This window comes from Pteropus vampyrus, unplaced genomic scaffold, assembly GCF_000151845.1.
Source record: "Pteropus vampyrus isolate Shadow unplaced genomic scaffold, Pvam_2.0 Scaffold103, whole genome shotgun sequence".
Lineage (NCBI taxonomy): Eukaryota > Metazoa > Chordata > Mammalia > Chiroptera > Pteropodidae > Pteropus > Pteropus vampyrus.
In genome coordinates this window covers 209,779-237,607 of record NW_011888884.1, presented here as the reverse complement: position 1 = coordinate 237,607, position 27,829 = coordinate 209,779, and the positions used below count along the sequence as shown (strand labels likewise).

Genomic DNA, 27,829 nt, shown 5'->3' with positions numbered 1-27,829 from the left:
CATTGTTCAATAAACAAATTATTGAACACTGTACTTGGCAAATGCCCACCTTGACATTTAAACAGCCTGATCCATCCATGCTTCGCTCCCCAGGATCTGTTCATATATTTCCAGCAGAGGCCCTCAATGAGTTTCCTCTACCCACGTCTCTGGTTAACTGAGTGCTGCTCATCTTTCAAGATTCAGGAGTCACCACCTCCAGGAAGCCCCACCCCCTGAAACAGTCCTTTTTGTCCACAGCCAAAGCTTCTTGTGTACATCTTTATTCAAGCACCTATCCAACTGATTTGCAATTGTTTACTTGCTTGTCTCACTCTCTCCACATTTCCATAAGGCAAACAAATAGCAAAGTCTAATCCATAGGAAGCAATTTCCTAACTGCTCCCAGAATTAGCTACTGGCATCCTCATCCTAGGTGTTTATCATGAGGCTGAAGTGATGGAGTTCTAATTACATTTTTTGAACACCTATTAGGCTAAACACTGTATTTGCTATACCCTTAACATTAATACCTATAGCAATCAAGCTCACCCATTTTGTTGTAAAGGAAACAGGGAAACAAGGAAGTAAAATGGTACATGTGGCTATTTAGGGGCAGATTTGGTCCAGGTGTTCTGGTCCCAAGACACAGTCCATTCTATAACTCAGTGCCTTTGAGCCACAGCTCTTATCCTAAGGCAGCATCCCAGCAGGGCTTGCAAGGGATTCCTATCACCTCCAAGTTCTACCATACTGTTTGTAACTTTAAAGTATTTTCAAGTACTAAAGCCTTGTAGGAAGGGATGACAAGGTATGGATCTCTTCCCACTAACAGTATGGTCCCCTGCAACCCCTCAATGTTACTAAAATTAGGGAAATTATATCAAAAGCGGATTTTTTTTCCATTTGTTTACAGCTGATTGTTCAATGTTGCAATAGAGTTTGAGTCTCATCCAATTGGAGGTCACTGCTCTAGGCTTTTAATGTGAACCTGGAATCTCTGTAATGAAACATGTACAAGCAACGGAGAGCTTGAAACAGTAAAAGGGCACCAAAGTCATTCAATTATAAGGAGTCATGGCTGTACCTTGGACAGTTAATAGAATTCAAAATAGCTAACCTTGCCCTAGGTTTTAAGAATTTGGTAAAACACTTCTGGATTATAATGACATCTGGCTAAAAATTCCCCATTTCACTTATCCACTTCTTACTAAAAAGGCGATGAAGACACTGAGAAAATATTGCTTGAATGAAAATTGATCACAAATCAAAAATTAGGTAAAAAAAAAATAGGTATATTCCAATTTAGATTACTTCTTTTATTTGCCTAGAAATACGCAGGATTTTTGTCTTCATCCTTAGCATTAAAAATTGTTTACAGAATGTGTTTTGATTGTGGATTTTTTTAAATTAATTTTTCTCCAGAACATTTCCTGTTTTGCAATTTAATTGTTCCTGCTTGTTCTGCATCTTGTGTATAGGATCAACAGTTTTATTGTGAGGAATCTTTGATTCTGTCTTCCATAGCTATCATTTTCTTTTTCGTCATCACCCTTTTCTCATGCGTTCTGCAGAAACGCATCTATTTTGTATTCTACTTTACTGATTAGATTTTTCCACACTCATATGAAGAATTTAAGTAACATATTTTTAGATTCTTTGTAGTCATTCTTTATCTTATCTGAAAACTTAATATATATATGCCCATTGACCACTAAAATGCCAAAAGACAATCAGAGATTACATCCAAATGATTATAGCCAGACTGCCTGTCAGGAGTGAAGGCAAGAAATTCACACCTCCAAATATATAATGTACTATTTACATGCACTTTTTAGAAAAATTCAGATTAATGTCTCCATATTATTTTTATACAAGCAGCTAATACGAGAGAGAAAGAAGAAAAGAAAATAATGGTGGGGATGGAGGGGGGTGGACACTGCTCCATACTCAACTTTCTGATAGCCAAAGAAACAAGATAAAGAATCGTTTGGAAAATGTGAAAGCAATCATTAGTAAAATTCCAAAGCCTTACAGAGATAAAAGCAAAGAAAACATACGCCATAAAGCAAAAGACAGAAAACACAGAAAATGAAAAAAAAAAACAAATCAAAAATGGCAGAAACAAGAAAAAATAAATCAACTATAATAAATATAAATTGAATCACTTCCCCTAGGAAATGTGTCAGAGAACAAAGTCCAGCTATATTCCATCTATATGAAATAAATCCAAAGCAAAAATAATGCAAAAATGGCTACAATAACAAATACGGTAAAAGATATCAAGCTAATACTAGCAAAAATGAAGCAACGGTCACAATATTAATGTCAGATTAACTTGAATTAAAGGCAAAAAGCATGAACTGGGTCTAAGAAGGCAATACACATTAATAAAGGGTCTATTTAAAAATGAATAAATAACATTCATAAGTGTTTACATACATGTTGATGAAACATTTAAAATTAGACACTAACAATAGCACAACAGTATTGAGAAATGTTAGCATTGTTTTGGTCAAACTACTAAAAACTTTGAACAAGTTGTTGCTATTGATTGTGACCAACATCTGGTATCTGAGGGACTTTAAATATATGATTTTTGCGTCTACATGAATGAGGGTTCCCGAAGAATGCTCAAATCATCTTAAGGGGTGACCTAAAACAAGCTAAATCTTATAGCTCTGAAAGAAACAATGACCAGATGTTTTAGAAAGCCTAAAGAATTATAAGATAAGAGATTAATTCTGATTTAAAGCATATGCTGCATCCTGCAGGAGAATATCTTAATTTGCAGGATTTTATCACCCAACTCCCTTCAAGAGGTCTTTCACCACTTCTAGGGATGAGGTACATGGTAATACTTGTGTATTTCTTGGGCAGACCCTTGGACAACTTCTTTCATTTCTTAGAAGAAACGTTGTATGGCATATGGTGACAATGGATGGGGTCATCTATAAACCCACAGAGAATAGTGCTATCAGGGTGAGGCACATATGTGCTGGGAATTTGTACATATTTGTACACATTTCTTTGAAGATAAAATGCTAAGAATGGTTCACTGTAATGGATTTCATGTAATATGTACATGAAATTTTGTGTAGAAGGTAGATAATCACTTGAAGATTTTTTTTTTCCTACATAAAGCAACCCTTGGTTGACCTCACAGATTGCAAGGACCTTGTCAGCTTATAATTCCTTATTTTTTTATTTTTACACCTACGGCACCTGGTCTTCCTACGTGGTCTCCCATTCAAGTACTAATCAGGCCTGACCCTGCTTAACTTCCGAGGCCAGATGGGATCAGGCTTGTTCAGGGTGGCATGGATGTAGACTGAAGATTTTTTTAAGTGGTAAGATGTCTGGCTCATAACCAGTTTTATTTTACTTTGCCAATATACTCACATTTCGGAAATTACCAGAGGCCTCTTCCCTTCTTAAAATCCGATGAAGACCAGTGGCTTACGAAAGTCTATATACTCACGTCTGAGGGAACAAAAATAAAAAAGATATTCTTGAGGTAAAAAGGTTATTGAGAAAATGATTTTTCAAAGGAGTTTGAACTCGCAAGCTTCCTTTACTAAATTCTCAATATCTATACCAAGATAGCTTAAAATACATCTATTAGAATAAATATCCTCGTGAAAATAACATCATTCTAATGTTCTCTCCTAAATCCAAGCTTATTTCATGAAAATAAATTTAATTTAATATCAGAATTGGCCATAGAAATTCAGTTTGGGTGTATGTTGAAAAACATATTTATTATACTCTAATTCTGCCCCCAAGAAGGTCAGTTGTATTTAGTTAGTAGAGGAATGCTTATTCTCCCTCTGTATTGCTATCATAAAACACATTGATCTTTGACTGTAATCAGTTGGTGTTATTGTTTATGCTTGAGAAATGTTACAATATTGAGCATGGAAGGCTCTGTCACAGAGGGGAAATTAGTTGGACCATAAATGGTTATTTACAAATAAAGCCAGCTTATTCATCTGTTTTTTGTTTATGTTGCTAATTATCAGAGCTAAATGAGTCTTTTCATTTAGACATCTTCTGATTCCCAAGTCTCCTTCAGGCAGATTTTGAATACCAGAGGATTTCTTTCAGCAACTATCACAAGTAAATATTTAGCTTAATTTCGAAACTACTGCATTGTCATTCCTGCCCCCTTATCTTTTCCTTGTATCATGGAATCATAACAGATAAGGACACTTTAAATCCAATGGAACAAACACTGGATAGTTTATGTGCCACAGGTATAAAAAATGAATATAGTTCCTGGTATTCTAGGAGATGAAAGGAAACCAAGAAATCCACAAATGTTGACTTCTAAAAATCAAAACAATTGTTGAGTAGAGGGCAATGGGGAAGGAAAGCAGATTCAAGGTAGAGAACATGAAGAGAGGAGCACAGTTAAGGATTTGCCATTAAGACACAGGTAAGCATTAATTGAGTACCACGTGCCCAGCAGTACACAAATTTCTTTACATACATACATTGCCTTGTTAGTCCTAAAAGAATCTTTTGATGTAAGTATTGCTGTTTTCACTTTAAAAATTAAGTAACTGAGATTCAGAGAGGTTAAGTGACTTGCCCAAAGTCATACATCCTAGTGAATCAAGATACAGTCCACTATCTGTAAGTGGAATTGACTAAAAAGAGGCCAGGAACTGCTGTGTGACAGTAAGGACCAGGTTTGGTTTAACGTCTATGAATTTACAATAATACAAACTTGTGGAACTATACGGATTTTTTCCAGCAAGGCTTGGCAACTCAAGACAAAGAATGAAGAAAGCTAACTGTAATAATCCAAGACTGACGAAGGACTGATCTGGCTGTTGTGGCTAAAGAAAAGGACTGGAATGTGCCAAAGAGTCCTGTGGAAATGAATGTCAGACCAGGAAAGGAAAATAGTGCTGCCAGTTGAGGGCTGATATATTAGTAAAACCGAGTTGTATTGATAGACTACAGGATTCAGTAAAGACGAAGAGGTTGAATGGAGGTCAAGGAGTGAGAAAGAGGAAAGAACAGGAAGTGCAATCAGAATTGGAATTCCAAATTAGATTTTAAATGTAGAGTTATGGAAGTCAAAATGGCTGCCCACCCCTTCACTTCCAATCTATCCTAAATGATTAGACTAAGCTAAACATGGTCATCTCAGTCTTGCCACTAAGAACTGGTTGAGGACTAGGCCTGTAACTTAGTCTTGGTGTTATGAGGGAATGTCTGCTGGGGAACTTCTGAGAATGTTTTTCATTACTATAGAATAGTAATGAAACAGACATCAGGGTAGGGGGTAACCCAGCCCTCTTCTTCCTTCAGATGCTATCATGTCTTGGTAACTTGCTACCAGCTTAAGGATGAAGCCAATACCAAGAGGAGGACAGAGCCCAAGTGAATCACAGAAAAACAAAATCAGCCCTGATGGATATGCCTAAAGCTGTCTTACATTTTAACTTTTATTATGTGGATTACAACTCCCTTATCTTTTAAGGCAAATTAAACTAGGATTTTCTGTGCATTGTAACCAATGGCACGCTGAATGATGGTCAAGCGTGGTTTCAGATGATTGCAGTATATTTTTACGATTATAAGTGACTAACATCCAGTGAAATCTGAAGCTGACAAGCAAAATTTGAGAATGACCTGATCCAAACAGTATGAGCCTTAAGGGAGGGAAAGTTTTAGATTGATGAGGTAAGAGGAATGTTCTAAGAAAAGCACCGGTCTAGGATGCTAAAAGACATTGTTACATATGTAATAATAAAATAAATTATTCATTTAATCAACTACTGAATACCTATAAAATGCAAGAATTGTGACCTGTGTTGGGGATACACAGTAAGCAAAAGTAGATATGTCTCTGCCCTAACGAAGTTTTGAGTCTAATGGAAGACATAGACATTAATCAAATCAAATAATCATACAAACAAATAAAAAACTGCATCTGTTACAAATAAAGTACATCTGCTACGAAAGAGAGGTTTAGATTTCTAGGTCAACACGGAAAAATGTACATGCTACAAATAATTCTCTCCCATCCTAATGAATATGAATGCTGTATTAAAATTATAAATAAAAATGTTAAAAATACAGAGCCAGAGATCCAAAGAGAGAGAGAGAGAAAGGTATTAGGAATGAGAAACAGGGAGGGAACCCATAACATTTAGTGGGAGCTGAAGTCAGGAAGTATACAGAAGATCCAAATGAGATGCAGGCCCTTGGGGCTGGGATTCTAGTGCCAGATGGTGAAGGAAACTGAAATCATGTCTCAAATGCTGTGCTGAGCCAGAACCGGGTTCACTCTGTCAAACTGAGCACTGGGAATACGTCACCCATGTATGGACTGGAACTGAGAATCTCTACACATTTGCTCAAGTTTATTAGCAGAAGCCCCTATCTATGCCTTGTATAATGTAAGGTCCAGATTTCATCACTCTAGTTGTACAAAACTTCAGAGTGGGAGAAAGGAAAGTAGGAAGTTTGACATAGCCGTTGTGGAGAATGGGTGAGTAAATTATGATTTTATAGCTGAACCATTGTGACCTATTATGTGACTTCCTCCTGCAGCACTTGATGCAGACATGGAAGAAACAGATATGTGGATTCATCGAGGATCAGAAATCTCAAGGTGATGAACAAAACAGGTAAAAGAGAATTTTGGCTACAGGAAGGAGTCTTTTTGAACTCATGAGCCTTAAACTCTAAACTGGAGATAGAGAAATAAAGAAAAAAGAAGATGGATTTATTGGATTATGTGCTTTGGAGAGGTTGAATAAAACTCTAGTAAAAGTGTTGAACAGCAACTATAAGAAAAGGAGATTGTGGTTACAGATAGTGATTATGTAGTACTGACTTTTTAAATGGATCAATTATAAGTGCTAATAATTAGCATGAGAGTGCATGCCAGAAGAAGAGAGGAGGACATCACGACTGATTAGGAAATTAAGGAGTTCAGAGATAATGGCAAAGAATGGGTCATTTATGTCATCATCATCCACACGTAATGTAAAAAGATGGGAGGAAATGAAATGTAGATTATGTTTTAGATGAATGGCAGGGGAAATGACTGGGAAAGTTGGTGTACGATATTAAGCAATAAGGTAGAGGGTAATAAAGCTTAATGTAAAACGCCTCAAAGAGGGCTTTTACAAGATGATGGAAAAATGAAGGTGACAATGGTAAGCTAGGAAGACACCAGCCCTACCTTCTGGTCCTAAGGTATACATAAAGGGTTTGTGAAAGTAAACAGCCACAGCCACTTATGAGAGCTTCGAGTCTTCACAAGTAAGAGTCAGATTTCACTAAAGGCAAGGAAGGGATACTCAGGCAAGAGGTTAAAAATATGAAGATAGATGTCGCTGGCCATGGAGTAGCAGTTCTAGACAGAACAAGAGAGTTTGGGAAGTGGGTAAATATAAAGCAACTAGCTCAAGAGTAAGGAAGCAGCAAGCATGAGGGGGACTTCGCTTATGCTTTGACCAATTGAAAAGGAATAAGAAACATGCAAGATCTGGGCTTAGTAGTCTCTTTGAGGAAGGTAGTCATCGGTCCCAGTAGCCAGACTTAACTCACTTGACTTGAGATGTTGATGGATCCAGAACCTGTAGATAAACTAACTACTAGATGAGCTTCATTTATTAAATCAATATTATGTGCCAAGCATTACTTGTATTTATTCCATTTAAATCTTACAACAGCCTTGTGAATTAAATGTTATTAATTCTCATTTCACAAATGAGGAAACTAAAGCTTAGAGAGACTAAGATGTCAAAGCCAGAATTCAAATACAAATTTCTACCAGTGGCTCATAAACTATAACAGGTCAAAACATGCTTTGAACGCTTTGCTTGGCTTGCATGTTTTCAAAAGAAATACGTATAGATTTCTCCTGTGGGCATCTAAATTTGCTGGCTAGCTGTGTCTGACTCCACACTTTGTATACTCTAAAGTATTTAAGAGGAAAAAGCAGGTTGCATTTCTGGCCATGACTGAGTAACCACCCTAAACAATTCTAAAACAACAAAATACATACAGCAACTGCTCTGAGGTATTACGCCACAAGCAATGCAGGATCATGATCCTCAAGAAAAATATATGAGATAAAATTCATATTTTTCCTAGACTGCTACTTGGGGGCTATTTCCAGATGATTGAGTAGGGGGATGAAGTCCAAGCAAAGGACAGTAGTTCACTGAACTAATTAGTTCACTGAACTAATGAGCCAGGGATTAGAGTTTGAAGCTACTGGAGCATCTGGAATTTGTGCATCATGGTTCAAGAGAAGAACTGCACACAGGAAGGGTTCTGAAGTCTAACAGGATGGCAGGTGGGTTACTGGACAAAAGCTGGGCTTTAGATATATACAGGGTGAGACTCCACAGGGCCCAGCAAAGAATAGATGATACAGAACCAAGAGACGACTGGTTACCCGGGCCTGAGAATTTTGGATTTCTAGCCCAGCCAGTACTGACAGGCCTTGTTGATAATCCTGAATATTAAGTTGAGACTCTAGAAATGTCATGTCTTAGGAACAAGGACCTTGACCTTACGTAAAAGCTACACCCTAAGAATAAGGAGAACAATGGACAAAAATATTTGAAGAGGTAATGGCTGAAAATTTCTAAAACTGGTGTTACTCAAAAACCTACAGATCCAAGAGCCCAGTCAACTTTAAGTAGCATAAACTTAAAAAAAAAAAAAAATCAAAATCAAAGCTAGGTATATTACAAACTACTGAAGAGAAAAACTTAAAAAGACATTATAGAAGAAAAAAATACATTAAATACACGAAAACAAGGATAAAAATGATGTCTGACTTTCTATCATAAACAGTGAAGGCTAGGAGACAAGAGAATGTCATCTTTAAAATGCTAATCAAACAGACAAAAAGTCTACTTAAAATTCTTAAACCCGTGAATATATCCTTTAAAGATGAGAATAACATAAAGATATTTTCAGATACAGGAAAGCTAATAGAATTTGTATCCAACAGACCAGAACTATAAGAAATACTAAAAAAAGTTCTCTAGGCTGAAGGAAATGCTGTATCAGTGGAAGAGTTGTGTCAACACAAAGAAATAAATAACACTGGAAACAGTAACTATTTGAGCAAATACAAAATTAGCACTTTTTTCCTTTCTTAATTTCTGTGAAAGACACTGACAATTTAAATTAAGCAAGAATAATGGCATTGTGTTGTAGTTTTGTATCCTATGTAGAATATAACAATAGCACAAAAGATGAGGATAAATGAAACTACAAAAAAAACCCTCCATTTACAATAGTATCAAAAAATAAATTACTTAGGAATAAAGTTTTAAAAAGAAATTCAAGATTTGACCACTGAAAACTACAGCACATCATCGAAATAAGGTCTTTAAGACCTTATTATATAAATGGTAATGGAGTTCAAGACTTGATATTGTTAAGAGGGAAATTCTCTAATAATCATTCCATAGATTCAGTGACATCCCTATCAAAATTCTAGCTGCCTTTATTTTTGTAGAAATCAACAAGCTGATTCTAAAAGGCAAAGAATCCATGATAACCAAAACAATCTTATAAAAGAAGTACAAAGTTGGAGGACCCACGCTTCCCAATTTTATGAGACCAGTACACTTCCACTGTGCTACTCTATCTACATTTCCCAATTTTAAAACTTACTACAAAGTGACGGTAACCAAGATTGTATCACATTTGAATATGGATAGACATACAGATCAACGCAATAGAATTGAGCCTAGAAATAAATTCATGTATTTATGGTCAACTGATTTTTGATGAGTGTCAATATAATTCAATGTCAAAGAATAGACTTTTCACTAAATACTGCTGAGACATTTGTATATTCACATGCAAAAGAATGAATTTGGACCCCTACTTTACATCATGTCAAAAATTAACTCAAAATGAATCAAAGACCTAAATATAACAGCTAAAACTATAAAACTTTTAGGAGAAAGCATAACGTAAATATTATGACCTGGATTAGACAATGGTTTCTTAGATATGATACCAAAAGTTCAAACACCAAAATAAAAAAATGAATAAATTAGACTTCATAAAAATTAAAAACTTATGTGTTTCAAGACACTAGCAAGAAAGTGAAAAGACAACCCACAGGATGGGAGAAAACATTACAAATCATATATCTGATAAGAAACTTGTCCCCAGGATACTCTTACAACTCAGCAAATAACCCAACTGGAAAATGGCAAAGGATTTGAACAGACATTTCTCAAAAGAAATACACATATGTGCCCATAAGTATGTGAAAATCTACTCAACATCATTAGCCATCAAGAAATACAAACAAAAATCACAATAAGATACCACTTCACATGCAACAAAATGGCTATAATATATATATGAAATAGACAATAAAAAGTGTTGGTGAAGATGTGAAAAAAATCTGAACCCTTGTATATCACTGATGAGATTGTAAAATGGCATAGTCGCTTTAGAAAACAGTTTGGCCATCCTTCAAAAAGTTAAACACAGAGTAATCATATGACCTGGCAATTCTATTTCTAGCTATATACAAAGGAAATTGAAAATAAATGTTCACACAAAAACTTGTACACAGTGTTCATTGCAGAATTATTTGTAATAGTCATAAAGTGGAAATCATTCAAAGTCCATCAACTGACTAATGGATAAACAAAATGTGGTATATCCACAAACAGAATGTTATTCGGCCTTAAAAAGGAATGAAGTACTGATATATGCTTCACATAGATGAACCTTGAAAACATTATGCTAAGTAAAGAAGCCAGATACAAAAGGCCACATATTATATGCTTCTTTTTATAGGAAATGTCTAGAATAGGCAAATCCATAGAGTCAGAAAGTAGGTTAATGTTTGTCAGGGGCTTGGAGGAGGGGGATTGAGGAGTGACTGCTAAGGGGTAGGGAGTTTCTTCTTAGGGAGATGAAAATGTTCTGGAATTAGATAGTGGTGATAATTATACAACTCTCTGAATATATTAAAATCCACTGACTTATATGCTTCAATGAAGATAAATTTGATGATATTTGAACTATATCTCAATTTTAAAACTTAACTCTGCAGAAAGACATAAAATAAAGGCTGTCTTATTTGGGACAGGAAAATTCATACTGTGAAGATATCAACCTTTTCTGAATTAATCCATAAATCCCAGTGCAGATCCAATCAAAATATTAAAAAGACTTTTTTTCACTTGACAGATGATTATAAATTTCACTTGGGAAAATAAACATGAATAAATCATTAAAAAAATCTGGAAAATATTATAAAACTTAAGATGGTTGAAGTATAGAATTAATGCACCTGGATATAAAATTAGGTATGTGGGTTGAAATGCTACAATGTTTAAAAGCATATGCAGTGAGGCATTTTTTATTTTTAATTTTTAAAATAATATAAATTGCTTTTATAATGGCAAAACAATAAATCAAACAAAAAAGCAAATTAAAAACTAAATACTTTATGCACCCCCTTGTCTAATACTAGTTTATTCAATATCAGGCTAAAAATCCCTCTTATTTCAATGTATCCTCAGATGCATGATTTCCAGTCATTTTTTCAACCCGTTGATTTTCTCTGAATGTAGATAAATTTATGAATGGCCTCCCTAGAGTTTGGCACCTAACCTGAATACATAGGATGTGGTTATTCTGGTTACTTTGTTTACATTAAAGTATCCTAAAATTGTATTAGCCCTTGAGGCAGCTAATTCGCAATGTTGACTCATATTGAGTCAAAACTAATGAGTAAAGCCCTTATGACCTATTCATAATCAGTACTTGCTAAGCCAAACTGTATCTAACACCTCGTGCCTTGTGCAGTTCCCTTTTAATATAAAGGATATAACCTTACCTTTATTTCCATTATTTCATCTCAATCAAGTTGTCTCATCCTTATTTGATACAATCATTAAAGGTATTCATTAACTTGGCAAACTCTGTGATATCTGAAAATGTGTAAGGAACAACCCTTAGATCATGGTCCAAGTCACTGATGAGAATTATCAGAACATCTTAAGGGACAAAGACTACAAATAATATGAACATCTCCTTATGCATTAATTAGCTCACATCATGTTTCTGGCATCTAGCCCAAAGGTGCTCAGACCTTTGTGCATTTAAAAGGCACCTGGGTAGCTTGAAAATTCCCTGGACTCACCTCTAGAGATTTTGATTCAATACGTCTAGAATGAGGCCCAACAACAACTAACATCCACAGAACTCTTTTTTTTTTTTATTTACCTAAAACTGTAATTCTCTCTATTCGTTATAAGCATATTGTCATATACCCTGATGAAGATGCAACATCTATTGAATTTACCTACCAGCCTGGCTCCCTGTCAGAGAAGAGAATGGGGTTGATAGGACACAAAACACAAGTTACCTTCTTATGAACAATGTTGCCTATTTACTCACAAAACATTTTTTTTAACAATCAGTCCTAGAAGCTTACTTTCATGCATTTTTATTAACAAAAATCTGGGGGTCTAGTGTATGCCAAAAATTATGCTAGTCTATACTCCCACTAGTGGCAAGAGTTTTTCCTTGTACCACTGCTCACAATAGGTCTTCTAATTCTTCATTGTAGTTAATCTAACAAGATAGAACCAATATATTTGTGTTATTTTTTAGTTGAGATATAATTGACATATAACATTATATTTCAGGTGGGCAACACCATGATTTAATATTGTATATATTATGAAATGACATGTGAAATAACAATAAGCTTAGTTATATTTGTGTTATTTTAATTTGCATTTATATCTTTGATAATGAAGTCGAAAACTTTTTCATATTTTTCTCGGTCATTGCAAATTCCCTACTAATTTCTATTTATCGGTTGTTATGTTAATTTTTTTCTAATAAACTTATATTATGGCCATTATTTTTAATCTGTTATATGGGTTGCAAATAGTTTTCTCAGTTCCTTTGTTTCTGTTTGTTCTCAGTTTGTCATCTTTTAAACTATTTATGATTTTTTATATAGTAAATATATTTCTATTTGTTAAGTAGACAAAGATAAGAATCTTTAATTATAGTTTCTGCCACTATTTGAAACTATGCTCTTTTACAAAAGTCTTCCTCCAAGATTATGTAAATATTCAATTATATTATCTTTAGAATTTAATCTTTTATATTTTTATACACTTCATATTTTTATACTTTTTATCTTTTATGTATTTCCATAGTTCTTTTAAAATATCATCCTTCAAAAATCTGGATCAAAGATGTAATAGCAGTATTAGTATTTAGTATTTTTAAATACTAAAATTCGAGGAACTGCCTAAACGTATCATTAGATGAGATTAGTTGATTATGTAGAACATTTATAAAATAGAACACTGCAGCAAATGAGATTTTGCTCCAGAAGGATATTTTCTGACATGAAAATATTCATAATTTAACGTTAAGTGAAACAAAGTAGGACTACACATAGATACCCACATATATACATATTCCAATTTGTAAAAAATGTACTATGTATATGCTCATAAAAGACAAGGAGTTGGAAGAGGCAAGGATAGATTGCTAATATGTATGCAAAAATATTAGCAATGTTTGTCACTTCATGGTGAGGTAATGAATGTTTTCATACCTTGCCTGCTTTTTATATTTCTAGAGTTTCCATAGTGCATGTTTTGAAAACAAATATGACACATGAATTTTGACGCTTAAACTCTATACTGTGTTGAATTCAAATAACTTTTGAGCAAAATAGGAAAATATGGTAAATTATAAGGTAGAAACTACTAGGTTTTATATGACCTGAACAATAGGAAGTTATTTAGAAATTTTTGTTTTCAAATGCAACTGTTCTGTCACTGAATCATCAATGCCCAAAGTCAGTAATATGCTCACTGTGAATGAGCACAAGTTTAACTATTTCTGTGTTGTCATATGCAAATTAAAATATAGTCACATTTTACTAAAATGATTGAATCAGCATATTTCTTCACATATATTCTTATATTTAAATGCTTTTTAACAGTCAATTAAAAACACAATTCTCGAATAAGAGTTTCAGCAACATGAGGGTTTAGGTGGCTCACTGTGTCTCCCGTCCCCAAGTCCACCTCCAAGTCTGATAATTTGCTTGGAGGACTCACAGGACTCAGTATTAAGCCATACTCATGGCTATGATTTATTACAGCAAAAATATCAAACTGAAGGCTGAAAGAAACCATGCACAAGCTTCCAAGAGTTCTTTCCCAGTGGAGTCACATGGAACACACTTAATTCCCCAGCAACGAGTTGTGACAACATGTGTGAGATGTCTTCCTGGGAAGCTCATTAGAGATTCAGTGTCCAGGGTTTTTATTGGGGGTTGGTCACACATGCACCTTCTCTGCCTAGTATGTTCTAAAATTCCAGACCAGAAGGAAAGCAGGTATTCAGCAAAAAACACATTATTTGTACAAACTCTCTAGGTACAGGGAACCACTGTTATGAGTTCTGGGAATGGTAGGAATCTTCTAAAAATCCAAGGTCCCAGATACCAAAAAGCCACCTTGCAAGCAGGAATTTCCAAGTGATAGCAGGCTCAGGCCTGCAATGTTAATTCTTTTCTGCACACACATGCTCACTCTTAAGGTACAAGTTACCAAGTTCCCAGATGTGGGAATCGCATGCACATATGTGTTAAGGTCATCCATACTAAAATAAAGTTAAAGAAGACATAAATGAATAAAGTCTTACTCTCAAGTTTACTTTTATTGGGTCCACAAATAAATTATTTGATAAGCTACTAATTCAGAAGGGATTGGAAATTAAACTATTACAATATTTTCCTAGATTTGTAAAATTAATACATATTTGTTATGGAAAACATAGAAATCCAGAAAACTATAAAAGAAATAAGATTCACTGAAACCCTCAATCATGGATTATCATTGCTAGCTTTTTCTATTCATGTACATATATTAACATAGTTGATATCATAATTAATATTAAATTGTACTTTACTTATCTTCATTTTTCTATGTCACTAAAAATTCCGAATAAAACATATTTCATATCTCTGGTTTTAATTTCTAAAGCCTTCTCCCTTCTGGACGTACAGGTTTTTTCCTGTCATTATATTTTTTTAAACCCTCATAAACTTCTCGAAGGCTTCCTATTGCTCTTAGAATAACTGTCAGAATCTTTAATATGGTCAACGAGGCCCCACATGGTCAAGGCCTGCCCTCCTTCTGCAACCCTAGTTCACTTTCCTGTTCCTTCTCTACACACAGTCACCAAGGCCTTCTTTGAATTCCTCGAATAGGCCACTATCTCGCACTTCCTGGTTTTCACATGTGTAAGGAGTCCCTATCACATATCCTGCAATTCTCAGTTTTAATTAGTCATGTTATTATTTAAGTATGCAAATTTTTTAAATGTACATACCCCATAATAGGTGGTAATCTCCATGAAGGCAGAGACTACATCTGTCGTGTTCACTGATGTATGACTCCCAGTGCTAAATGTGCTTTGGAATACAGACCTGCAAAGATAATTGTGGAATGAAAGAAGAAATGCATAAATAGTAAGATTAATAACTTAGTAAATTTGATAACTTTATTCATTAGATTACCACAGTTCTTATTATTAAATATTTTCTTCTTTGTAAACCTTTAATTTCCATATTATACCTTTTAATTACCTTTTAATAATGGCAAATAATTAAAAACATTTAATTCTGGACACGTTTTTCTTTAATATAGGCCCATTATATAGCTATCTTATTAATTCTAGTAATTTTTAGATTTATTCTTTAGAGTTTTCTCCAAATCACAGTGACTGTGACTTAACGATACTTTGAATAACGCTGTTATATTTTATGATACGTTACTCTCGTATTCACTTTTAGTAGTGAATTTCAACTTCGAATCAATACTTATTTCATAGAGTATTTTTTAAATTTCTTTGTGGATGAGTGTTTTGCTCAATGTATTTTTAAAAATCAATCTCTATGTCTTTTAATATCTGCTCTTTAAAATTTATGAAGTCTTCATTATAGATAAAAGAGTTCACTTACAGATTTTTGTTTATTTTGTAATTGGGATTGTCAGGCTAAAACTCAGTGGTAGAGTGGGGAAGCAGGAGATTTTTCCCTTTGCTGGATTGTGGAGGAATTGAGAGGCCTAGCCTCTCCTGCAGGGCACAAGGTCACAGGCACCCCATTTGGAGGATACGAACCTGTTTCTGAAACTTGGTAACAGGGTGATGGTAACAGGATAGTTGCCCTGAAGGGTCCTGGGAATGAGGAATAGGTTTGAGTTTACAAATTTTGGAAATTCTCACATTAAATATCAAGTATTTTCTTTTCTTTGTTGAATCTCCTTTTGTTTTCTGGTACTGTTAGCAGAGTTTGGGGGATCGTTACAGCCTGGGTGTTGATCAATGGGCCTATGTCCATATTTGAGTTGAAGCTGTCCAGGGAGAGCTGAAGTAACTGAGGAAGCCAGTTAAGATATAATAAGTTATTACCCAGAGATCAGAGATGCAGGCCAGAAGGAGGTCACTAGCCCAACCTCGCAATCTAGGAATGATCTGGGAAATACTCAAGTATTCTATAGGGAGTCCCAGAGACCTTGGGGAGGAGAAAATGGGAAAAGCCTAACTTTCCTGTGGTCAAACATAATGAGGGCTTAGATCTTTTCATTGAGAATTAAAGGGAAGTGCTCTTTCTGACAACTGTAGAGGTCAGCAACCTCTGGGTTACAAACCAATAAATTCTTTTAATAGGCAGTCAACAAGACAGAAACTACTTTTCCAGATGCTTTTGTGTCTTCCTGCTTCATAGTACTATGATTGCTATTCTAAAGGGCTATTTCAAAATATGTGATATTAATAACTTTGTTTTTAAAAACACTGAATATAGATGAAGGTACAATAAATGTGGCATCTTCATATATGGTAAGAATAAAGATAAGGTGAAATATATATTATTTATACCATTTACACAGTATAAAAATTTTGAAATCACATACAAAATTAGAGAGGGAAGTAAAACAGGCAGCAGCATGAATTAAAAATAGCAAATAATATTTTAAGTAATTAAAAGTTTTCAAATATTTAAAATATTAAGTTCCAAGGGATAGTAGTTATTTGCTGCAAAATAGGATCCCATGGCTTAGAGTTCCTGGTTGAATAGAGAAGAGCCAAACATGGCACAGGTAGTGGACACTCACTGCTATCTGGACTATTTATTTTCTTTCTTTCTTCATTCTTCACTATCTGTTCTTATGTTTGTTGAGCACATGGCATACGTCTTCCTCAGCAAACAGTAATAGCCCTTAGTGGTAGCTTCCTTTCATACTTCTACATAAATGCTAAAGCAGAGAAATAATACGTGCAAAAAAAATGTTATTTATACCAGTAATATATGAAGACAACCTAAACTGACTAGGAGTCAGAAAATAATTAAACATCTCATCACAAGTTAACTCAGCAACATGCTTTGGAACCCTTAGAAAATAATTTTCTAATTTAATTTTAATTTAATTTTAAAAGATGCAACCTGGGAAACTTTTTATAATTGAACAATAAAGGTAAAAACAATATAAAATATATGATAAAATATAACAGTGTTACTGAAAATAACATAAGTCTCAGTAACTGTGATTTTCAGGTAAAGACAACCCTTTGAAAAAACTAAAGAACCTGCCTGTCCCTGTGGGGGCAAGCTCAAAACTGAATTATGCTAAATATCCAGATCATCTTTCTGATAATAGCAGAAAACAGTAGCAGAAAAGTAGACAGAAAACAGCAGGAACTGGAGTTTCACCATTCGTGACAACCACAGACCATCATGGAGCCTTCTCTGAGAATATAGAAAAGGGAGGACGTTCTGTGTTCACAACTCCAGTCCACCCCTTCCATTGTCCAGAGCCTACCAACTGTGAATTTAAAATTCCATCCTCTCATCTTCCTCCTCTCCAAACTTCTCAGTCAAGAGTTCTTTAGCAAATGAGTAAGACCTAGTACGTTTCTCCCTGTTAGTAACCAAAGTGACATAAACAGAATTGCCCAACATTTATTCAGCACATGTTTTCTTTTCATTTCAGGCACAGAGATGGCTGAGGACTCATACAGATAACCTGACGCTGCAGGTAGCTCATCATTTGTGTATCTCCAAACATATTATTTAGGTATGTGTGCAACCTTTATTTAAAAGAGAGACAGACGGGTGCTGAGTCGGAGGACTGGGGTCACAGTCCTCAGCCTCCCTTGCACTCCCTGGAACCACAGTTACTGAGACTCCCTGGCTGTGACTAGAGCATGCTTTCTAGAAGCTAATTTCTCCCACCCCAACTGCATATTTAGGCAAAACACTCTTCAACCACCTATAGAACTCTACCCAAGAGTAGTTGTGATAAATACAATTTTTTCCATATAGTTACATTTTCACTAATGTTTTAGTACTCTTACAAGCCAGGCTGCTGTATTGTTGGCTCACCTGTTTCCCAATTATAGGAAATCAACTCTATGACTTAAAAAATCAGAGTGGTTGACTTTGGGGGAGAGAGGAGGTAGTAGGGGCACGGACTGCCTAAGAAGAAACAGAGGGGAACTTTCTGGGGTGAAAGTAATATTCTATATCTTAATAGAGATTTGGACACTACGAGTGTATGCATCTGTTAAAACTCAGGAAATTAACACTCAAGACTAATGCATTTCATTGCATGTAAGTTTTACATCAAAAACTATAAACTAAGAGTCAACTCTTGTTAATGATATACATGATATATGTGTATATGATGCATACATGATCCAGTATACTGATGTCAGTCAATTGAGGTCCACAATTTACTTTGAAATGCATTGTTATAAATAAGATGGATTAATAGATTATTAGAGTTATAGCTAGATAAGGTGCAAAGCAAGTATGGTGGAATGTTAGTAATAGAATATAGATAGGAGCATTCACCGTAAAATTTTTTCAACTTTATTGCATGCTTGAAAACTTTTTCATAACAAAATACGGAAGGGAAAAAATCAACTCACATTCTCAGGCCCAGTTCTAAATAAATTATGGAATAAATAATTACTTCTTTGTGTCTGCCTCCAATGACCTCCACTCCTGATCATTTTAATGTTTTGGAGTTAGTTACAGCTTCATTCTCCTCTAAAAAATAGAATTGCCTCAATTGTTTCAGTATAGTGCCAGTACTGTGAACATCACAAGCTCATCTTTAATTACTTCGCCTAATCTGGAGCATTAGTGTATTATGTAAGATCCTTTGGTTGTGATCACTACATACTGACTACTTGAAGCAAATAGGGAATTTATTGGAAGGATCTAAGGAAGCTCACAGGACTGAAGGAAGACTTGGAATCCAGGCACGGAACATACAGAAACTAGACTGCTCAGAAAGTGTAAGTAGCAGGAAATATATAGTGTTGCCCCAGGGACTGATGCTGTAATGAGTCAACTCCAATAATTAACAGCCTTTCATCATTCTACTCAATTCAAATTCCAGGCAGAGAATTTCCAAAAGGCCTTCCTTGAACGTTAGACTGTATTTATTGGGAGAAATCGCATTTCCAAATGGAAATCCAGGTGCTGTTACCAAAAGAAACTGAAATGAATGCTGAACAGACGAAAAACAAACACTACAGAATACTTATATTTTTGTCACCCTTAATAAGACCCTAGATCCTGTATTATTTACTCGAAAACTACTCTGTTTTCAACTTCCCTCTCTCTTGTGACCAACTCTAACTGTAACTATCTTAAAAATCTCCACCCAAATTTCCTAGGTTGTAATTTGCTCCTCTTCTCAGCCCAGAATCCAAACTTTCATAAAGAAGCATAATCTCCTTATACCCATTATCTCCTGGATCCCACATGAGTGTCTCTCAGCCTGGATCACTTGCAGTATTTGAATCTATTTTGTGTTTGGGAAGCTCTTCTCTAGATATTGAAGACGAGAACTAGGTCCAGCTGCTTGCCTAATACAGTATATCAGACCCTGAAGAAGCCCAAGGAGCTGCTAACCTGATTCACCCAAGTGCCACTCTCTCTAGAGCAGGCGTGCTCTCATCTCGGGATGATGACTTCTTAAGAGAGCTGCTACGTAAACACAGAGAGTAATGAAAGTCTGCAAAGCAGAGTAAGCCATTTTAAGCAACTAGATTTGAAGTAACTAACAATTTCAACAGAAATTTGTGAGTCGGGAATGGAGACTTGGCTCTGGAGCTGCACATTCAGGCCATGTTTATGTGAGTCAGGAGAACGCCTGGCTCTGAAGCTGACACACTAGCACGGTTGCGGCTGGTGCCTCTCAGGGTAATTTGGAGTGCGTCCAGCAAGGACTGGCTCTCCAGCGTGGGAGGCTGGAGGCCAGCTGGAATTGTTCTTTCCATAGGCACCACACTCCTGGTTTTCCAGGGTGTCCTGAAAGAGCACTCTCATCGGCAGATAGCGACCTAGGGGGTTCCCATCTCCACTTGATTTTCCAAGTTCTGACTTCATTTTCTCCAGGGCATTTTCTCCTTATTTTTCTGGTTACAAGGGACTACAGCTGCTTTATTTGGCTATGTTAGTCCTTAAAAATGAAATATCAATTGATTTAGGAGTCAATTGATTTAGCTGCCTACTCATGTTCAGAAAATTTTAATTATAGTTCTGGCTTCATAAATTATTAATTGTTTGATTTTGGGAAAAATCTCTCAAATTTCTCTATATTGGAATTTCTTCATCTGTTAAAAAAAATCTGTCCTATCTACTTTAGATAATTATGAGGATGAAATATCATAATTTTTGACTATTCCACTGTAGGTTTCCTGTGTTTCTAATAAAATAATATAGGTTCTTTATATATTAAATATATTAACCATTTAAAAAAATGTTTAAGTCTAGTGTTTACCTTTAATTCTCTTTAAGCTGATTTAAAAATATAAAAAAGAATTAAGTGCAATGATTATAAAAAGAATACATAAATATTATATTTTTAAATAAAGAGACCCTCCAAAAAATTTAAAATTACCCATAACCTCAAAGTATACGTTTTGGAATATACACTTATCTTTTGACTATCCATGTATTTGCATATATTTGTGTACATAAATATTTTATAACAAAAGTAGGATCAGAAATACATGCTGTTTTGTAAACTCCATTTTCATTTCACAATACATTGCAAATATGGGGATGTGAAACAGTTTGTAAAAAATGAAATACCTTGCAAATACTCCCTATTGCTGCCATTATAATTATTTTTACTAGTGACCCAGCAAAAATACTAGGTTTTCCTAGGAAAGTGATTAATTTTAATATTGCTTCCATTCTTAAAAAAGAAGTATTGTTTTTAAAAGAACACCAGTTAAAATTTATATAATGTTGACAGCTAAACAGAGCTGAAAAGGACTTGCACGTGTGAATGTGGTAAAGCACTGCGCCAGAAGAATGGAAGCTGAGTTTTAGAGTCAGATATGTTGTATTTGAATTCTAGCTCTGTCCATTTAAGTATCGCTCTTTCTGTCTATTAACAAAACAAAATATAGTTCTTCCTTTAAATAATTTTTTTAATTTAATACTTAAAACACACATAGAAAAAAATAATAAATAGTACCTATCAATAATATTACTATGGTTATTGATATCCAACCATTAATATCTAAATTATAAAAATAGGCCTTCAAAAATAATGGAGATTGCCATGGCTTTTATGGTTTAATTTAGAGATATAACCTATCATTAAACTGCCACGAAACTGTCTTCCCCCTTTATCTGGATAGAAAATTGGACCATTAAAATCTTCCCTAGGAACATCTTACTGGCAGAATAAATGGAAATACATGACCAGAAATTTTATGAAAAGAGAAAATATAATAATCATTGCTTCCAATAACTGCAAATGTTCAAAATTCCTGTTAATTAAGAAAATGGTTACAATGATACATAATTTTTTACCAATTATGTTATTAAAATAGAACAAATGCAAGAAGCCCATCGCTGGCACTAAAATAAGCATTCTCATACACTGGTGGTGGCAGCAAAAAGTGCTCTAGTATTTTAGAAAGTAATTAGATAGTGTGTAGCCATTTAAAAACCAGTAATCACCAATAATCTTAGTTCTAGAATTCTCTTCTAACAAAAACTTTTTATTATAGTAGAATCCTCATCACGGATTTAGTTGTTACATCTTAATTTATATTAGTGAAAAATAATACAAACATCAGAGAATAAGAAAATAACTAAGAAAATGTTAGCCCATCTGTCTAGGGTAATACAAAGCCATTAAATGATGTTTAAAGTAAGTCTCTGATAACATTAAAAAATGCTTATGTTATAATGGCATGAAAAGTGTAAATTTGAGAATATTTCATAGGTCTTGTGTTATTTTGTTTTCTCTTTCATGCTTAAACAAGGAAACATCTCTTCAGACCTTACTTTGGCCTACAACCAGAACAGGTAGATTATCTTCAGTCTTCTTCCATTCATTTGCATCCTGACCTGATCTCCATCTAAAACACACTGATGTGCAGAGCCTTCTAGTGTGGCTCCGGTTCTCTGACTATAAAAGAAAATTGGATACAGCCTGAGGTATTATTTTGTTCAGGTATATTACCCTGAAAGCCTTCCTTGCATACTCCACATTCTTTTCATTTCTTCCCAGACATATACCCTCTTAGCTGAAGCAAATATACATCTTGGAAAATAATACATCCCAGTACTCCTCTCCTTTCATCCGTGCAACTGTCAGGTTGCCGCCATGAATGAAAAAAGAAGATATCTGATGGAGGCTAAGAATTTGAAGGGGGATAGTACATTTGGCATGCTTACTTAAAAATCCATACATATGAGGTGGGGAGGGAGGCTGACCTTTTTATAGCCAGTGACTCTTCTGTCTCTCAGAGCTAAGGTCAGAGAGTGGAGGTGAGTCCAAATCCCTTCTGCCTTATTTTCCTGCCTGCCATGCTCTATGGCGTTAGCTGGGGAGCATGTATAAGTCATGATCTTTTAGTTTCAACCCAACTGCTATGTTATTGCAGCTAGTGGAATTTTCTTCTGTTCTCTGAAATATGGTCTCCTATTATCCATAGTATGCAGGATCTTTACTGATTTAGTTTTATATACCAGCAATACCCTAATGGAATACTGGGAAAGGGCACATGACACACTGAGTTTTTAAAGCAAATTTAGTAGCACTAAACCTAAGTAGGCATTGTTAAAATAAACAGTTGCCATTATCTAGGAGTGTTTGAAACACCTTGATCACAGATTACTGTTTTAAATTATTTGCTGACAGTATCTAATTGTAAAGAGATGTTTACAGTTCTTTGGAAATTCAATGTATATAACTTCGTTTTATTACATAATTTCTTTTAATAAAAACCTATTTGGGATTGCACTACTCTCGTATCCATTTCTAAATTTGTCTTCCTTTCATTAGATATTGGTCCTAAGAACTTAATTGAGATGATTGAAGAAACAGGTAATGTAAAAGAAGAAAAATAATTTTGTTTTGCTTATGGACTTTTGTCAAATGATGGCATTAGCTAAATCTGATTAATTGCTTCAAGGACAAAAGTGTTTGTTGAAAATATCAGAGACATCGTTTTTTTGGATGTAGAGAAGTGGAAGTGGCAGCCAACTATGCATTAATGAAATTTTAGGTCTATTTACTTATAGAAAGCCTAGGAGTTAAAACTGCATGCAAACCTGCAAGCCACAAAAAATGATGTAGAAAGATGAAACAATGGTAGTGGCACACCAAGAGGTTTCAATTAAACGTGAAGTCATGAATGCAATTTAATTGGGACCTCCTTCCAGGGCCAGAAATGAGGCCTGTGGTTCTGTCAGGGCTGTGCCTGGCTGTAGCTTATGTGTGAACAGCTACATGCTGAGGGGCTTGCAGTCACTCCTTACATCAAAGCTGTAAGTCAAGCTTCTCCAGTGACTTTAAAGCAAGTTAAATAAACACCCATCAGGGAAAAGAGGAAAAGCTGTGGCTGAGAAAAACACAGAGAATTCAGAGCAGCTGCGAAGCAACAGATATTACAGAGAACCACCTTGTCCACCCCCATTTGGCAGGTCTAAGGACGTGACTTCCCCGAGTTTCTCAGAACCAGGATGTGGTGAACACAGCAATACACCACCCAAGTCCTTCTTCAAGGTTTAACTTGCAGCTCAGCTAAGAGGAATGTGTCAGCAACGAACCTCCAGCTGACAGCAACTTCAGAGTCAGTCTCATCTACCTAGAACTGCTTTGCCCATGGTCATACCTGTCTCAGGGCAATCTGCATCCAATGACCAAGCAAGCTGAGGGTATAAAAGTTTCGCCAGTAATGTACACAGTATTTCTCCAGGTGGCCCTAATACATCAGAAACACAATAAAATAAAAATAAATAGAAAAAGAGTGTGATGTAGAGAATAAAATAATATCAGGTGACAGAATTAATATACAAGCACATTCTATAAAGTCCTGTATACTTGCTAGCAGTGGGCTGCAACTTTGAGCTTAATAAGAAATGTGGCCTCTGAGTTAGTAATGAATGGATGAATAAGTGAACAAAGAATTAAATAAAATATGTAAAGACTAATAAAAAATCACTAAGGAATGTAAAAATATCTGAAGTTATGAAAAGATACTCATGATTTAGGTTTTAAAGATAATCATACAAATATTCTTCCCAACATAATTCATAAATTTAATGCGATAATGAAAATTCTAAATGGTTTAGGAAATTCTGATGTTCACCTGAAAGAAAGATAAGAATAGTTGCAATATTTTGAAAAACAAGAATAAGAAGGGGGAATTGAACTACCAAATTAAAATATATGATGAAACAATATTAAGAACAATGTGAGATATGAATAGAAAAGAAACCAAATGATAGCAATCGCACTAAATAAGAGATAGAAACAGACCCAAATATAATACTAGAATTTAGTACAATTTCACAATTCTGAAATTTTGATAGGGCTCAGAACAGACAGCTTATTTCTAGTGCACAGTGTTTACTACAGCAGCTCATCTAGGGCTGGTGGTTCCAAGATGGCTTTGATCATGTGTCTGGAGGCAGGATTGGACTTGGACTAGCTGGACAACAGATCTCTCCCCCTCTCTACCTGCCTCTCTCTCTCTCTCTTTCTCTCTTTCTCTCTCTCTCTCTCCTCTTTGTCAGTAATCTAGCACGAATTTCTTTAAATGGTGACTGATGTGAAGAGAACCAAAACAGAAGTTGCCAAGTCTTTTAAAGCCCACAACTAACTAGCACAGCACAACTGTAGCTGCATTCTATTAGCCAAAGCAAGGCACTCCAGCCCAGACTCAAAAGAAGGTAAATAGACTCTAACTCTTGACAGGAGGAGTTACATGTGTTTACAGGGTTGGGATCTTTTCATCCCATTGCTCATGTCCGATTCTGTAGACAACCTCCCAGAATAAAGTTTGTTATTATTATGATACACATATGCACGCACACACACCCCAGTTGGTTTTTCAGACTAATTATAGCAAACATTCTCTTCTAGATAATAGAAAAATAAGAAATGTTTCCCAAACTCATTTTATAATTCTTACATAACCTTGATTCTAAAAGCATACTGAAGTACAGCAAGAAAGGAAAATAAGCCAGTGTTATTTAAAAATATAAATCAAAAACTACTTAAATATTATCAAATAGAATCCAGCAATACGTAAAATAAATAATGCATAATGTCCAGTTTTAGATGGGTTCACATCTGAAAACTTAATTAGTGTAATATGATTACCTTTACCATAATAAATGAAGAAAGAAATGAACATTTTAACACATGAGGGTAATTTTTTAATTCAAAAATAATTCATGATTTTAAAGAACTCTTAGCAAATAAAAATAAAAGTGAACTTCCTTAACCTGATAAACAGAATCTACTGAAAGCCGACAATGATCACCCAATGGTGAGAAGTTGGAGCATTCTTTTAGAAAACCAGACCGTAATAAGGATACCCACAGTCACTACTTGTATTCAACACCGTACCAGATGCCCTAGCCAGAGGGTAAGGAAAGAGGAAAAGGTAACTGGTATACAGGTTGGAGAGGAAGAAACAAAACAATAATTATTTCCTGATGATATTTTTTCCATTTAGAAACTCCAAGAAACTATCAGAGCAAACAATATAGTTTAAGTTGTATAAAAGGTGCATATATAAAATCAGTTGCATTCTCAAACATTAATAATCCAACAAGGCTGTCATGGATTATTCGAAATAACATAAAAATTAGCTATTATAAATTTTAAAGAAAACATGTCTTAACCTCAAAATAAACTCTTGTGAATTAATGTTAATTTTTAAATGAAATATTGGACTAGCAGAAATTATAGGTGGATGTCTAAGTCAAAAGAGATTTTCCAAGTGCAAAAGCTATGGAAAGAGTCATAAAAGAAATAACTGATAAATTAGATTCCGTGAAACATATTATTAGATTTCGTAAACATGATATAAAAAAAATTGTGATGTTTAAGTGATAAACTGGAAAAAGAGCCACAAATAAGAAAAAGGTCAATACCCTAATGTACAAAGCATATTTATAAATCTTAAACTCCATTGAAAAAACACTAATGTTCCAATAGAAATATAAGCAAAGAAAATTCACTGAATAGAAGTTTAGCCTCACCGTAATAAAATAATTACCTATTAAAATAACAGTGATGTGTTAACTTTTCAACCAACAGATGAAAAATAACACCAAGAAAAGGTAATTGGTTATGCTGTGAAACAGGTCCTTTCATACACTGCTGTGAGGACCTGACGCTGCACCAGGCTATATTTATATAGCGTGATATAACAGTATCTATACTTGACACTGCATCTGGGTCTGTATCTATTTATATAGCCCAGAGAAATAATCATTTCTTTGTATACTTCATAAAAGTAAAATATACGTTAATTTATATTTTTATATAATTCTATTTTATATTTTATTATACAATTACATATATATAACATAGGCACAAAGTTATCCATGATATTAAACTATAAAAAAACTCAATATGCAACAAATATAAAATGGCTAACTAAATTATGACTCACCAGTAACTGATTTCAAATTTTGATATTTTTGAGAACACTTCTTCAAGGAGAATTTTGTGCAGAAGCCCAATACATAAGTCATAAGTTAGTAAAACATGGAGCCACTCTGTTTGAAAAGTACAATGGAAGCCTAGGGCCTGATAGAATCAATGGCCTCCCTCCCAATTCCTGCTTCTTCCCAGCCCTGTGGTAGCCACCAAGACAGCTCTATGAATCCCCAAGACTATGTGAAAAACTGTAGGGGAAAGAGAAAACATTGCTATAAAATATTATAAAACTATTGTATTCATTCTTTGAAAAATCTGTAATGATGAGCAAAGCTCGAGATACGATATCACATACGAATTAATATACAAAACTTCATTTTGTATGATCTCAACTAGATAAATATATGCATGTAAATATCTAGTGATTCTATTTTGTTCTGTGTAGTTCGTCTGTAATTTTCAATTTTTCTCCCAAGACCATAAATTCCTTTCATAATTAGGGGGAAATGGAAAATTATTAACAAACGTGTAGTTTTTATTCAGCCCCTCTACTTCATGCGAGAATTATTGTATGCATCTGTAGAAAAAAAATCTTGGAATTTTTAAGAAAAATTTATTAGAAACAGCTAAAGAGCTCTCCAATAATCTACCTCTGGGACGTTTATCTTCAGTGTTATTCAGAGCACATCTGAAATCAATTACAGCCCCCCAACTGGCTTCAGGAACCTCTGTGTGCCTCCAGCCATCTCCACAGCAAATTGCCTCAGCTGTGGTCAAAGTCAAAATTTCTCAGTTGCCTTGGTTGACCTAGAAATGTTTTATGTAATTTGCCATTATCT

The 27,829-nt window shown here is 34.7% G+C and overlaps 1 pseudogene; it reads right to left on the bottom strand.

The window, feature by feature from the left end:
* Positions 1–3,192: 3,192 nt before the first annotated feature.
* Positions 3,193–3,311, bottom strand: LOC111742908 (annotated as a pseudogene).
* Between the last annotated feature and the right edge of the window lie 24,518 nt (positions 3,312–27,829).